Below are 15,339 nucleotides of genomic sequence, written 5' to 3'. Positions count from 1 at the left end.
TGTTTGTTTGTTTGTTTTTTTGATTCCACATGAATTTTAGGATCAGCTTTCCTAGTTCTGTGGAGAATGATGATGGTATTTTGATGGAAATTGCATTGAATGTGTAGATTGCTTTTGGCGGTATGGTCATTTTCACAATATTGATTTTACCCATCCATGAGCATGGGATATGTTTTCATTTGTTTCCAAATACTTCTGAGGATTCTCAGAAGGATTTCTCACCCTCATACCTTTAGACTCTTTCAACTTGGGCTGGAATCAGGGCATTCACTATGAACAAAAAATATTGGGAAATCAGAGGGAGAAGACAGCTATGTGACCTTTAGCAGGTTCTTTAACATATCTAAGCCTAGAATCTTTATTATAAAATAGGAATAATATGAACAGGTTGCTGAGAAAATTCAAGGAAATCCATATGTAAAATTCTTAGCAGTGTCAATAACTAAGAAGGATCTGAGGTTTTACCCTACTTGTAAGCTAACAAGTTAGCCTGCTACATGTCCATGGATGCTGCCAAAAGACACAAGACTCCTGGGTCAGAGACAAACGACTTCATTATTCACAACCACAGTGGTAGCCAGAGGATCAGAAATTATGCTGGTCACTTGAGCTGTACTTCCCAGAAGGCAAAGCTAGGAGGGCCAGATGATGCCTGCACATGCAGTGGGGTAATGTTACAGAGAGAAAGTCTGACTTCAGGGAGCCCCATTTTTTTTTTATTTTTACTTTTTTATGCCCAATGTATTCTTTCTTTCTTCTTTCTTTCTTTCTTTCTTTCTTTCTTTCTTTCTTTCTTTCTTCTTTCTTTCTTTCTTTCTTTCTTCTTTTCTTTCTTTCTTTTTCTTTCTTTCTTTCTTTCTTTCTTTCTTCTTTTCTTTCTTTCTTTCTTCTTCCTTCCTTCTTTCTCTCTCTCTTTCTTCTTTCTTTCTTCTTTCTTTCTTCTTTCTTTCTTTCTTTTCTTTTCATAAATTTGTCTTTTATTTCAATAGGTTTTTGGGGAACAAATGGTGTTTGGTTACATGAATAAGTTCTTTAGTGGTGATTTCTGAGATTTTGGTGCACCCATCACCCAAGTAATGTACACTGCACCCAGTGTGTAGTATTTTATCCCTTACCACTATCCCACCATTTCCCCTGAGTCCCCAAAGTCCATTGTATTATTCTTATGCATTTGCATCCTCATAGCTTAGCTCCCAGTTATGAGTGTGAATGTACGATGTTTGGTTTTCCATTTCTGAATTACTTCACTTAGAATAGTGGTTTCCAATTCCCTCCAGTTTGCTTACAAATGCCATTATTTCATTCCTTTTTATGACTGAGTAGTATTTCATGGTATATATATACCAGACTTTCTTCATCCATTCGTTGATTGATGGGAACCCCATTTTAAAATAATGGGCAGTAAGTAAACCTTTTTATTTGATTGGGAAGAAGATATCTCCATCTCTCAATGCTTGTAGCTCTACAAACATCAGAAAAAACAGCCCAGAACATAAACAGTGAGGGGGCCTCTGTTTACAAGATGTGTAAGAATGTAAAAGAACCTTTGAGAATTGTCTTTTAATGCAAAACCTGGCATCTGATGAGCTCAATGAATTTTGGCTGTCTTTATTGTTAGTAAAGTACCTAATATTGTACCAGCATATACTAAGTACTTAGTAAAATGGTAGCTATGAAGTAGTGGACATTTTCTTTTCTTTTCTTTTTTTTTTTTTTTTTTGAGATGGAGTCTTGCTTTGTTACCCAGGCTGGAGTGCAATGGTGCAATAGCTCACTGCAGCCTCTGCCTCCCAGGTTCAAGCGATTCTCCTGCCTCAGCCTCCCAAGTCGCTGGGTCTACAGGAGACTGCCACCATGCCTGGCTAATTTTTTTGTATTTTTAGCAGAGATGGGGTTTCACCATGTTAGCCAGGATGGTCTTGATCTCCTAACCTCAAGGTCTGCCCACCTCAGCCTCCCAAAGTGCTGGAATTACAGGCGTGAGCCACTGTGCCCTGTGGTGGTGGACCTTTTCTTGAAAATAATGAGACTAAAATTTCTGCTAGTGAGCAATTTAAGGTATATACAGAACCTATCTCAGAGTCTGATACATAGTAGACATTCAATATATATTATTGAAGGACTAAATAATATAATAATAAATAATATATGTTAATATATAAATCATATATCATTCAGTATACATGAAAGAATAAATAGTAACACTTTGCAAATTCTACTAAACAAATATAAGATGTGATTATCAATCTGCAAGCCATGTATGTTTTTCTTTTTTCCCTTCTATCATGTAATTTTTTTCCACAATATTTTACATATTGTAGACTCCTCACAAATAATGTTTGAAAGGTTAATAGCAAAATAAATAAAATATAAAATTTTCCAATTTTAATTGTAGCTGTGACTTATACTTTTTTCTCACCATATATAGTATCAAACTGATGAAGTAGTTAGGATTTAAAATTTCTCTCCGTACTATAAAATGGTGAAATATGTTCTTTGCCATGCTCTTGTGAAAGTTTTGAAGACATTGAAATGACTAAAAAGGTAAACAGCAAGAGAGAGGAGAATTAAAATATAAATAACACACAAGCTGGATAAGCTACTGTAGAGTAAATTGAAAGTTAATAAGCTCAGGAATAGAACTCCTATATTTCCCATGGCAATTTGCCAAGATTCTTGCACATTTTGCTATAAAAAATGTTTACCATGGCCAGGCGCTGTGGTTCATGCCTATAATCCCAGCACTTTGGGAGGCTGAAGTGGGTGGATTGTCAGAGCTCAGGAATTCGAGACCAGCCTGGGCTACGTGGTGAAACCCTGTCTCTACTAAAAATACAAAAAATGAGTCAGGCATGGTGGCAGGTGCCTGTAGTCCCAGCTACTTGGGAGGCTGAGGCAGGAGGATCACTTGAACCCAGGAGGTGGAGGTTGCAGTGAGCCGGGATTGTACCACTGCACTCCAGCTTGGGCGACAGAGTGAGACTCTTGTCTCCAAAAAAAAAAAAAAGAAAAAAAAAGAAAAAAAAGTTTACCAAATCACCCTGAGGTATAAATCTTAAGTCCAGAAATTAAAATCTCCAAGGAAAATTTAGGAATCACACTAAAACAATGGCTCAAACCTGGTCACCGTTTCCCATTGTTTGGATTTACCGAAGGATCCATTTGGTGGAGGTCAGAGAGGAATTTAGCTAGTGATGGAGGATTGAGGGTGGGGGATGAGGGTTCAGGAGTAGGGTGAGAGTGAAAGAGGGGAGGGCTTTAGGTGTTTTTCTCCTCACAGGGCTTTCCTGTGTTCCTGGGAAGGTTTTTGTTTCCTGAAGCTCCAGACTACCTTATCTGCAAATCAGTGAGGGTGCTGCCGTGTGCTTTGAAGACCAGTACTGGATGTGGTGGGGCAAAGCACAGAAGCGCAGACTGAGATTATTAGTGCAGATTTGGTATTTATAAGGTCAGAGTGGGGCTGCTGTCTGTCAGTTTGGTTAGATTTTTAGGGGGTGTCTCTGGGGCAAATAATGAATAAAAAAGTAATACTGTGCTGTGTATCACCTGCTGGTCTTTAAACTATAGTTAAATTTCCCCTGATAATTTCTTTTCCATTAATCTTTCTTTCTCTGTTAGGAAATCTTTGGAAAATTGCTGACTTGGCAGCTGAAAATATTTTCTTGGCAAGTCCTTTGAAATTGTAATTGTATGAAAGTGCCTTTTTCTTATCTTTGCCTTTAAATAACTTCCCCCACCCCCCGCCCCAATTCTCTGTTGGAGAAAGAAGAATAAAATGCACTGTGCATCCTTATCCTCAACACATCATTATTTTTGAACCTTTGGAGAGCAGTGAAATTCTCTATTGTGAGGGATTTTAGTCTTAAATCAACAGCATGTCAGGAAGCATTAGTGAGGCACAACATTACATGCATATGTGGACGGGTCTGGTCATCAAGCATAAACGAGCTGCTAGCAAACCAAGCTACAGAAACAAGAGTTCTTAATTCCCCTACCCCCATTCCCACACATTTAGACTCTAGGGATGCAAATACAATATACCAATTATGGTGACACTTTCTGACCTCAACTTATCAAGAAATATAAAATTGCGTGTTCAATATTTTGTGGAGCCACTATTTCAAAACTGATTTTTAAGCAATGGTTACTCGTGTGTTTTTTTGGTCTCTTCTGGGAATCTGGGGTTCGGAAGAGCAGTGTATTTCTCTTGATGTCTTTCTGGGATAAATAAAAAGAAAATAGGAGGCCATTTTCAGGTTGGCCTCAAGGTCTCTCCCAGGCATCCAGACTCATTTTGTCATTTCTCTCCAGGGCTTAAGCTTGGCCTACTGATCCCAGAGGAGAGAATCATGGAGAATGGTGGAATTGGAGAGCTGCAAATAGCCTGCCCTCATTTGTAAGTCATCCCTGATTCAGGCTGCGGAGCTGCAGCTGTTGATGTCATCCATGGAAATGATTCTGGCCTTGAGACTTAGCTTCTCACGGAGAAGCGGTTTTTCCATTCTGCATCCTGTGCTTGATGGGAGACCTGACAAAGTGGTTGCAGAGTTGGAGCCTGAGGAAAACCCAACAGAGCTTGCATTTGTTACAAAATACTGAATCGCTAAGTGCTAAATGAGATAGCTTCCATGTCCTGCTCATTGACTGACAGGAAACAAATGTACCCTCAAATAGCAGGTGGGGTTGGAATTAGGAGGAAGTAGTCGGAGACTGCACCAAAGAGCAGGGGGCCAACCATGGGTCACACAAGGGGATGTGGAAGTGTTTCATTCTACCCAACGTTCTTGTGGAGTTAGTTGTTACTTAGCTAAAAAGAAAGTTGGGGAGGACCCGAGTTTGGGTCTTAGTGCTGCCATTTTATTAGTTATTAGTGCTGCCATTTTATTAGTTAACCTTGGGCAAGTTAACAATTCTGTCCTTCAGTGTCTTCATCTATAAAGAGAAAAATAACAATTTGCAGGGCTACTTAAAGATAAAATGAATGTTTGTGTAATCTTTTTGGTGCATAGTAATGCTGAATTAATGTCTCTATTCTTTTTTTTTTACAACAACAAAAACACCTCCTGTCTTGTTTGTTTTTCCTCAATGAACTTAGAAGTTTATTTTGCCAAGATTTAAGGACCATGGCCCATGACATAGCCTCAGGAGGTTCTGAGAACATATGCCCAGGGTGTCTGAGTTATAGCTTGGCTTTATACATTTTAGACAGACAGAAGTTACAGGCAAAAACATCAATCAGCACACATAAAGTATATAATGGTTTGGCCTGGAAAAAAGGGACATGATCGGGGGAGAGGGGGTATGGGGGTTCCAGGTCATAGGTGGATTCAAAAATTTCCTAATTAGCAATTGGTTGAAAGAATTAAGTGCTGCCTGAAGGATTGAAGTCAGCTTGAGTTCAGATAATGGGGGTTGTGGAAGCCAAGAGTCTTGTCAAGTAGATAAAGCCTCCAGGCAGCAGGCCTCAGAGAGAATATATGGTGAATGTCACTGTCCATATCTCAAAAGGCATCAGATTCTCCAGAAAATACCTAGTAATGGAAGGAGATTCTTTACAGAATGCAAATTTCTCCCACAAGAAACAGCTTTTCAGGGTCATTTCAAAATATGTCAAAGAAATAAAATATTTTGGGAATAAAATACTTTGATTTCCTTCAGAGCCTACTGTCTGTCCTGTGATGCTATACCAGAGGCAGGTTGGAATGCCTACAATGTCATCGCTACAAAGAGGCTGTTTTAAGATCTCCGTTTTCATGTTGATATTGGTCAGTTGTGTCTAAACTCCAAAAGCAGGAGAGTATAACGAGGCATGCCTGATTCTCATTTCCTGTCGTGACCTGAACTAGTTTTTCAGTTTTCTTCGGAATTCCCTTGGCCAAGGAGGGGAGGTTCATTCCGTCAGATGGGGGGCTTAGAATTTTATTTTTGATTGGCCAAGATTTCCCAGAGGCAACATCAGTGATCAAACTTTTACTTTTGTCCCATAGCTGAACTCATGTCTTAATGATTACTCATATGAATCACATGAGACTGGCCCTCTAGAAACCCAGTCTCGATCCCACTTAGAATGGGGCACCAACATTGCTTCTCTAGATTTCATAAGAAATGCTAGCTAGCTTCTGTGCCAAACTGCCGGTTGTCTCAAGTAATGGAAACAGTAGGTACGCTCTTGGGAATGGGAAATGCTCTACAGGTTGCAGGTAGAGAGTGAGACTGTAAGTTACATGAAGACAGGGCAGAGGATACAAGGATACAGGACATAACAGGCAAACAAGAAGTGAATGAATGCATATAAGTTTTTGGTGGCCAAAGTAGGGCAAGGGGAGAACTAATGAGGGCAGATAGAAAAGGAGTGGTTTATATCCATTTTCTGTTTCTGTATCTTGACTTGCTTCCCATCAGTTTGTAAATGGAGGTGGATTGTAGAAAACACACACACACACACACACACACACACACAAACACCAAGAGCAGTGACAAGAAGGAGGGACAGAGTTTTGAGTTTGGAAAAGAGCATGGTGGGCACAGAATTTGAAGTAGTCTTAATCAATTAGCACTTTATATTTTGTAATTTAGAATCATACATACATATCTCCTGGTCTAACCCTCATAGAATTTAGAATTTCTCCTGTATTAGTTTCCTATTGCTGCTAGAACAAATTACCACAACTTTTGTGTCTTGAAACAAGATAAATGTATCATCTTACAGTTCTGGAGCTCAGAAGCCAAATGTGGATCTTATAGATTAAAATCAAGACATTAACAGAACTGCATTTCTTCTGGAATCTCTTCGGGAGAATCCCTCTCTTTGCCTTTTCCAGCTTCCAGAGGCTGCTCTCAGGCCTTAGCTTGTGGCCCCTTCCTTCATCTTCAAAGCAAATAAGTCAGTTTTTGTTTCTATCAGCCAATCTCCTTCTCGGACTGTTTCTCTACTCCCTTCCCTTATACAGACCTCTTATATGGGCCCACTTAAATAATCCAGGATAATCTCCCATCTCAAGATTCCTACCCCAATCATATCTGCAAAGTCCATTTTTCCATTTAAAGCAATGTATTTACATTTCCTGGTGTTTAAGACACAGGCATATTTTGGGAGGGGGGCATTACTCACTCTACCACACTTCCCTAAATCACCCTTTCCTGATGGTTAAGTACACACCTCTTCTTGAGTACATTCTGAGGCAGCCCATTTCAATGTAAAGGTTATCTGACCCTCTTTTGCTAGTTAAATGAACGACTGAGTGAGTAGAGGAAGCCACGTTCTCTTTCTGTTTCTCTTCACTCGTGGGTTGAAAGCGGCCAGTAAGAAGTCAAACAAGAACAGTTAGGAAAGTTTGCTAGGGTTTTTGTCATTATCTTGAGTCTTGATGGGCAGATCTCCAAGAGAATAGTAGCTTGGCTACCTACCCCCTAGTCAAAAGGGCCACGCAGGAATACAAATACACTCCTTTAGCTTCTGATGAAAGAGCTGGGCATCATTATCCCTAAGGACAACACTGATTAATTGTAATGTATGCATAACTGCTTAGCCTATGTACAAATTCTTCTACTGTCATTGCAAGGTACAATACCAACATTGCCTTGAGCCAGTTCAGATAAACACCAATAAGAAGTAATTTATTTCTTCATTTACTTACTGCAGAATCAGTGGGAAGCCTCTTTCAACCCAAGGCTATCCATTTTCAAAGGGGAAATGGTACAATAAGTGGAGCATCCCCGTGGCTCAGACAAAGGTTGTGTTCTTGATTATTTTTGTTATAGAGTTATGACTATTCAAACAGTTCTAGAAAGCTCTTTCCTGTTGGCAATATCTCCAGGTAGCTCTCTCATTAAGTCCATTCAGTTCAGTGCTCTGATGTGTAAGACATCATACAGTATAAAATTGTCCCGTGCAAAATCTACTTTCCACCAAATGTGTATTATTGACTTTCATATAGATGGAATCATACAGTATACATTATTTTGTGTAGACTTTTGTTTTAAAATTTAGCAATAAAAGGGAAGAAATTATTGATATATACAATATGAATGAATTTCAGAAACATAATGCTAAATTTTAAAGTGTTCTATGGTATGTGTTTAACACATTTTGTGTGTCTGTTCTTGCTGCTCCCGCTGTGGTACCCCCTACCCCCGCCTTAGTTTGACAGTCTTTTTATGCTCCTTCTTCCCAATTCCCAACATTTTATTAATCTTTATGTTTAAAAAAATCAATTTCATTGTGTTATTATTTACATATAGATGCATATATCAGTGTAAGAATCACTGCAATTAAGATACGGAATATTTTCATTCCTATAAAAATTTATTAGAAGTGTTCTATGGTATGTGTTTAACACATTTTGTGTGTCTGTTCACTGGTTGCTGAATATTTAGGTTGTTTCTAGTTTTGGGCTGCAATGAATGAAGCTACTGTGAATATTTGTATACACAACTATATGGGTATATCGTTTCATTTTTAATTTTTTTGAGTAAATTCAGAGGAGTGGAATTGCTAGCCATAGATAAGTATGCAAGTAACTTTATAAGAAATGGACAAAGTGTTTTCCAAAGTACCTGTACCATTTTATATTCCCACGGATTTTGTCTGAGAGTTCCAGTTGTACCACATGCTGGGCAGCAGTTGGTATTATAATCTTTTAAAGTTTAACCATTCAAATGGGTGTGCAGTAAGATTTCCTCGTGGCTTTAATTTCTCATTTTCCATAACTAATCATTTTGAGCATCTTTTCATGTGTTTATTGCTATCCAGGTTTCTTCTTTTGTGAAGTATCTCTTAGCATTTTTTGCCCATTTTTAAGTGGAGTTGTCTTATTGAGTTGTAAGATTTCTTTATATATTCTAGGTACAATCCCATGATTAGATATATGCACTGTATTTGTTTTATAGCAGTCTGTAGATTGACTTTTTATTTTCTTACCATTGATTTTTAATTTTGCTGATGTCTAGTGTATTAGTTTCCTTCTTATTGCTACTGTAACAAATTACTGTATTAGTTTGTTTTCATGCTGCTGATAAAGACATACCCGAGACAGGACAATTTACAAAGGAAACAGGTTTAGTGGAAAACTCACAGTTCCATATGTCTGGAGAAGCCTCACAATCATGGTGGAAGGCAAGAAGGAGCAAGACACATCTTATACAGATGGTGGCAGGCAAAGAGAGAAAGGAGGGAGCTTGTGCAGAGAAACTCTTGTTTATAAAACTGTCAGATCTTGTGAGACCCATTTCTTATCATGAGAACAGCATGGGAAACACCTGCTTCCATGATTCAATTACCTCCCACTGGGCCCCTCCCACAATACATGGGGATTTAAGATGAGATTTGAGTGGGGACACAGCCAAACCATATCAACAACAAACAACATTACTACAGAGTCCAACGATAGACTGAGTCTGCAGATGTCAAGTTCAAGAGTTCTCAAAAGAAGCTGGAGTGAAACAGAATAATTGGATACCCCATTTAGTGCCAAGGGCACTCACCAGAGGAAACGTCACTGGGGCCTGCTCTGAGAGACATGAGAACTAGACAAGTTTTTACACACCCACATTATGATTACAGAGGGATGGATCCAAATGTATAAATCTGAATGTCAGGTGAAGGGTGGTAGAGAATAAATGACAAGGTTAGAATCCAGGAGGATGGGAACAGGAGGTTAGAGTCCGTGGTGAGAGATGAGTTAGTGGGATTCGTCGAGTACCCTGGGAAAAATCATGAAGGTTTTGGAGGCCTGCCTTCCCATGGTGTTGGCAATGTAGGTCAGGCCTGAAAATGTCAAGATCATATTAGGTTAGAGCATTGGTTCTCATACTTTCGTATGCATTAGAATCACCTCAGGGCTTGTTAAACCATATTGTTGGGCCCCAGTCCCAGGGTTTCTGCTTCAGTAGATCTGGGGTAGGGTTTGAAGATTTGCATTTCTAACAAAGTTTCCAGGTGCTGCTAGCCTGGGGACCTCATTTTGAGAACCACTGGATTAGAGAAACAGCTTGCCAAGGGCTGTTAAACTGGTGTTTTTCAATGTATGGTGTGAGGGTCGCCTGCTAAGAATCACTGGTGGAGACTGTTCAAGATGCTAATCTTCTAAGCTCTATCCCCAGAGGTCTGTGTTAGGGGCCTTGGAGAAGAACCTGCAAATCTACTTTTAAAAAAAAACAAGTTCTCAAGGTGATTTTTATGTTGCTATGGTTTGTGAACCACTCTAAGTCATGTGAAGCTCACTTAAACCATCACTTATCTCTGTGTGTTCTGTGTAGTAAGCTGGCTACTGCAGTGACTCATCACCTTTTGTGGCTGCCACAATAGCATAGAATCAAGCACTGGGGTTTTGGGAGCTTGACGGAGAGGGATTCAGATCCTGTGTGTGCCACATTCTATTTGGGGGATCTTGGACAAAGAGATTTAACCATTCTGGGCTTCAAGTTCATAATCTGAAAGATGGAATAATGACACAAGTATTATGTAATAGTCACCTATCATCATGTCTGATTTTTCTTTTTTAATTTACAAAATAAAGAGCTTTAATTAACTCACAGTTCCACATGGCTGAGGAGGCCTCACAATCAGGCAGAAAGCAAAGGAGGAGCAAAGTCATGTCTTACCTGGCAGCAGGCAAGAGGATGTCTGATTCTTAGTAAGCCCTCAATAAGCAGTAGCTTTTCTATGATTTCTTCATATTCTTATTTCCAGCAGTATGATATGTATGATATGCCAATTAACCCACTGAACATGTATCTTGCCAGAGGCAGTTTCATATGCTAGTTGACTTGAATCAAGAGAAGGCATCAGGGGAACAGTATCACAGAAGACGATTAAAAAGGACTTTGGAACTTAAAAGGCAGAAGGAGAAAAACTATTCTCTGGATAGTGCTGGTGAAAAGTGAGCAGACAGTGGGATGTCATTGGAGCTTGTCTTCTGCCTGTTTGGCTGCAGCTCCTGTCTTCATTCATAATGCCTCACATCTCCTGACACATGGCTGGGACTCTGTCTGTGATGAATGTTTGTACACACGGAGGAGGGAGGTACATATACTGTACATGCTTGGAGGTGGAGACTTACAGGGAGCAGAAGAAGTGTGGGTGGTCAGGCAAAATGAGGAAAATACTTCTGAAACTCAAAACAGACCATGAAATCAAATAAAGCCTGGCGATATTGTAAGTGTGGCCCTCAAATTTAGTACCATTGTGTTGACTGATTTTACTGCTCTGCATCTGTCTGGTCACACACATAAACAGGATAATTTGTTTTTTTTTTTTTTTTTCTGAGTCTCTGCAGCACAAGGCTAAGTAGATGGACTGTGGTAAAGAGAGTAAGTCAATGTTTCGGCATTATCTGTTCAATTGAACTTTCTTAAATGATCCAAATAGCTCCTCAAGGGCCATTGTTTTATCTTGCCCTTTACATTTTCTATGAGTGTTTTCACGTCAAAATGCACTTGGAAGCTAAAGGACAAGGTATTCTGCTACTTTTGGCCTTAAGAACCCTTTCTAGCTTTTGTCTGCAACTATTTTTGCTGAGGTTATTATATGTTCAATATATTCTCTTTATAAATCCTGAATACTCACATTTCCAAATAAACATGAGACAATGGGCCTAAAATTGAAAAGGAAGACAAAACAAAATAATTTCAAGCTTCCACTTTGTACTTATATACTATAGTATTTCTCATGGGTAGCAAGTTCCAAATCATAGTATTTTCAAACTCGAAGGGAATTAAAACGAGCAAACTATGGCTCAGAACATTTAAGTCACATCCTAGTGTTGCATGTTTAGTTGGAGTAAGAAACCAGATCTCATGGTTTCTGTTTCAGTGCTCTTTCTATTCCACCAAGCTCACACTCCCACCCCTTGGGTCCATTGCTACTAAAATCCTGAAAGGATTCAGAAAGGCATACTTGAGATTATAACACTATGTCTGTAAAACCTAATTCAAATCAATTAAACTTCCGTGGATTTCTTTTTTTTTTTTTTTTTTTTTTTTTTGTGAGACGGAGTCTCACTCTGTCGCCTGGGCTGGAGTGCAGTGGCCGGATCTCAGCTCACTGCAAGCTCCGCCTCCCGGGTTCATGCCATTCTCCTGCCTCAGCCTCCCGAGTAGCTGGGACTACAGGCGCCCGCCACCTCGCCCTGCTAGTTTTTTGTATTTTTTTAGTAGAGACGGGGTTTCACAGTGTTAGCCAGGATGGTCTCGATCTCCTGACCTCGTGATCCGCCCGTCTCAGCCTCCCAAAGTGCTGGGATTACAGGCTTGAGCCACCGCGCCCGGCCACTTCCATGGATTTCTAAGCTATTCTATAAGCTGGGTGATTCGTTTATTGGAATAACATTTTCATTTAAGACCACCCTTATTCTCCACCACGGGACAGGATAACTAAGAGCCCTCAGGGAATTATTTCTTTCCTGAACTTACTGATGCCTAATGGTGATCTGTTGGAGAGCCTGCCTTTCCGTGGTCAAAGGTGGACATTAGGGCTCATTTTCCCCAGTATCTTTGGTACTTTTCAAACCCTTGAGCTAAAGGATAAAACTGAACCAGCCATTTCCAAGGACAATTTTTTTTTTTAATTACTTCAATTTTGGTTTTTCTTGGTTCATAAACTTAGTTTTACTCTTAAATAAATGTTGTCAATACAATACATGCATAGTTACAAATATTACCCAAGGATTCTAATGAAAAGTAGCAGTTTGTGCCCTATTTCTCCCACATCAGAGTAGACCGCTTTTAACTCTTTTTACTCTCTGTTCTAATATTAATTTCAATATATTGTAATTACTTGATTCCAAAGTTTTAGACATTTTCTATGACTTCCTTTTATGACAGCTGATGATTTAACTCTCTACCACTTCCTCCAATTTTTTCTTTTTCCTTTTTTTGTGAAACAGGGTCTTACTTTACTGCCCAGGCTGGAGTGCAGGATCATGAACATAGCTCACTGCAGCCTCAAACTCCTGGGCTCAAGGTATTTCCCTGCCTCAGCCTCCCAAAGTGCTGAGATTACAGATGCATTGGGCGAAATTTATTCCCTTTCTTTGTCAACTATAATTAATTAGGCCATAATCTTACTGCAACAGCAACAACATATCAGTCCTTACATGATTATGTAGAAAATATATTTTACTGAATAGCCTGCTAATATACTACGATTCCCTTTATTATGCTCTATATTCCCTTTTTTGTTACTTAAAAATATTTTTTTTTTTTTTGGAATTAAAAACTGCTTTATGTGTTTTAGCTCCTTAGTCTCCTATAGACCTATTCTTATCTTTTCCAAATGCTCCATTAGATCTCCTGTACTCAGTTAATAAACTTTCCCCAAATGGTTTAATCATGTCTGATGATCTGTCAATTATTCCTGCCCTCACTGCCGGGCCGCTTTACTCTGGTGCATTGATCCTTCCGCTCCAGTCTACTTCCCTCCAGGGCTGTTGCACAGGGTCATCTTTGGACCACACCATCTTTCTGTGCAGGACCTCTCCTCTGCTTGGTCATGTGCCTTCTTCTTCTTTGTTGTAGTCCTTCATTTTTTCTGGATCAGTGCTTCGTAAATTAAAACTTAAATTTAAAAAGACTTGAAAAATTTAAAAACTGTGGTGTCAGGGAGAAGAATGTAATGAATCCCTACATATTAATACTTATCACCCAGATTCAACAGTTAACATGTTTCCACACTTATTGCATTTGTCTTTTTCTTGTTCCTCTACTCTTCTTTCTTTTCTCCCCTCCCTCTCCAGTTCTCTTTCCCTCCCTCCTTTCTCTTCCCTTCCCGGACCCTTCTGTTCCACTCTCATCACCTCTCCCCGTCCCTCTCCTTTCCTCTTCTCTTTACCTGCTTGCTGAAGTGTTATAAAGCAAACCCCAGTGTTTCAAGCCAGGACACTGGAAGGGCTCTCTCTGAGAGAGAGAGACTACATTCAATACAGGCAGTGAAAGAGAGGCTATGATAACATTATCTGAGTTGCTGACTCTGATTGCACTGAAAGATTTATCCTAGATCTTTTAGTTATATGACCTAACACTTTTACTTTCAAGGGACATTAAGGCAAGTCTGCCAGGTGTGAAATTTTCCAGCTAACTGGGAGTTTGGCAGATGAGTTTTAGAACTTTTATGGGCAAAATCACAGTATCTTAGATTAATTAGCAAATAAACTTTTATTTATCCTATTGTTACCCAATAGGTGGAATGCTTAACATGTAATATTCAGGTATCAATACTTAAGAATAGAAAATAATGTGATGTTTAGTTCTTTTAAAAATATGCCTTCTATACAATACCAATATAAAGGTTAGGATTTTACATTCAATAGTACATCTGTTTTGTTTCATTAGGAATTGGACAAACATGACAATATTGGCAAAATGCTTTCTGTGTCTATTAATGCCTCATTATATTGTTCAGTTAACTTTAATCCAATAGAGTGGATGTAGGAATTTTTGTACAACAAATCAGTAGCTGATGGAACAGTTCATAACTAGAAATTTTGTCCATGAATTTATGTGTCAGCCTTCATGCAATTGTAAATCCCTTATTAGTATTTTGATTTGGGCGTTCTTATCTTCATTATTGAAAACATGATTATTTTTATAACTGAATATTCTGAATTGCATTAAAAGAATAACTGAGATCAATTTGTTGTAAATAATTCAGAAACGCTGACAGAAATCTCTGTCTGATTACTTTCTTATGTATGGCTGTATTCTCTATGGTGTCTTTTGCTTTTGTATAGTACATGAATCCCAGAAACTTGCAGCTTTCTGAATATATAACTTGGTTTACAGTCTTGTTTTCTCCTGTTATGTGTTTACTCTATTCCCAGAAGGTAAGGAAATTAGGTTTATTATGAACAATTTATCAATGTATTTCTAATAAAGTCTTCCCATTAATCTTATTTATACTGAACTTTACATGTTTTTAGTAATCAGCTTCTGAAAAGATCAGGAAAAAAGTTTTGAATAGTAGAGATCAGTGAACTTATTCATGTAAATCTTTATTAATATACATATTAAAGTGATATAAAGATAAGTAAAATGCTTCCCATTAATGAAAAGAAATACATGATTACAGCTTAATTTTATACTCATCATTTCTACTTTTACCAGTAGTTTGGGTGAAAATGTTTAACTAAGTTGTGATTTTAACAATGACAATCATAATTTTTAATTCCCAGGCATTTTGACAATATCCCTATCGCCTATTTTACTAGGCTCCTAAATCTGGTTGTGGCAGATTATATTTTCCAAAGAGATGCTAGAGATATATATCCCATCTGCCACGTGCTTCTTAAAATAAGATGCTCCTCCCACAAAGAGATGGGGATCTGTGTTCTTTCCCCCTGAATT

General features: G+C 38.6%; 1 long non-coding RNA gene across 2 annotated transcripts in view; it reads left to right on the top strand.

Annotated features, from left to right (window-relative positions):
• The first annotated feature begins 4,310 nt into the window (after nt 1-4,310).
• The window catches only part of LOC117074871, a 37,838-nt gene continuing 26,809 nt past the window's right edge, over nt 4,311-15,339 (top strand). For both annotated transcript variants that reach the window (XR_004433742.1, XR_004433741.1), the window contains exon 1: nt 4,311-4,396. This is a non-coding gene — a long non-coding RNA (uncharacterized LOC117074871). The remainder of the gene's footprint in view (nt 4,397-15,339) is intronic.

Source organism: Trachypithecus francoisi, unplaced genomic scaffold, assembly GCF_009764315.1.
Source record: "Trachypithecus francoisi isolate TF-2019V2 unplaced genomic scaffold, Tfra_2.0 Lachesis_group5, whole genome shotgun sequence".
Taxonomy (NCBI): domain Eukaryota; kingdom Metazoa; phylum Chordata; class Mammalia; order Primates; family Cercopithecidae; genus Trachypithecus; species Trachypithecus francoisi.
The sequence above is the reverse complement of the archived record's forward strand: the minus strand, read 5'-3'. Positions and strand labels throughout refer to the sequence as shown.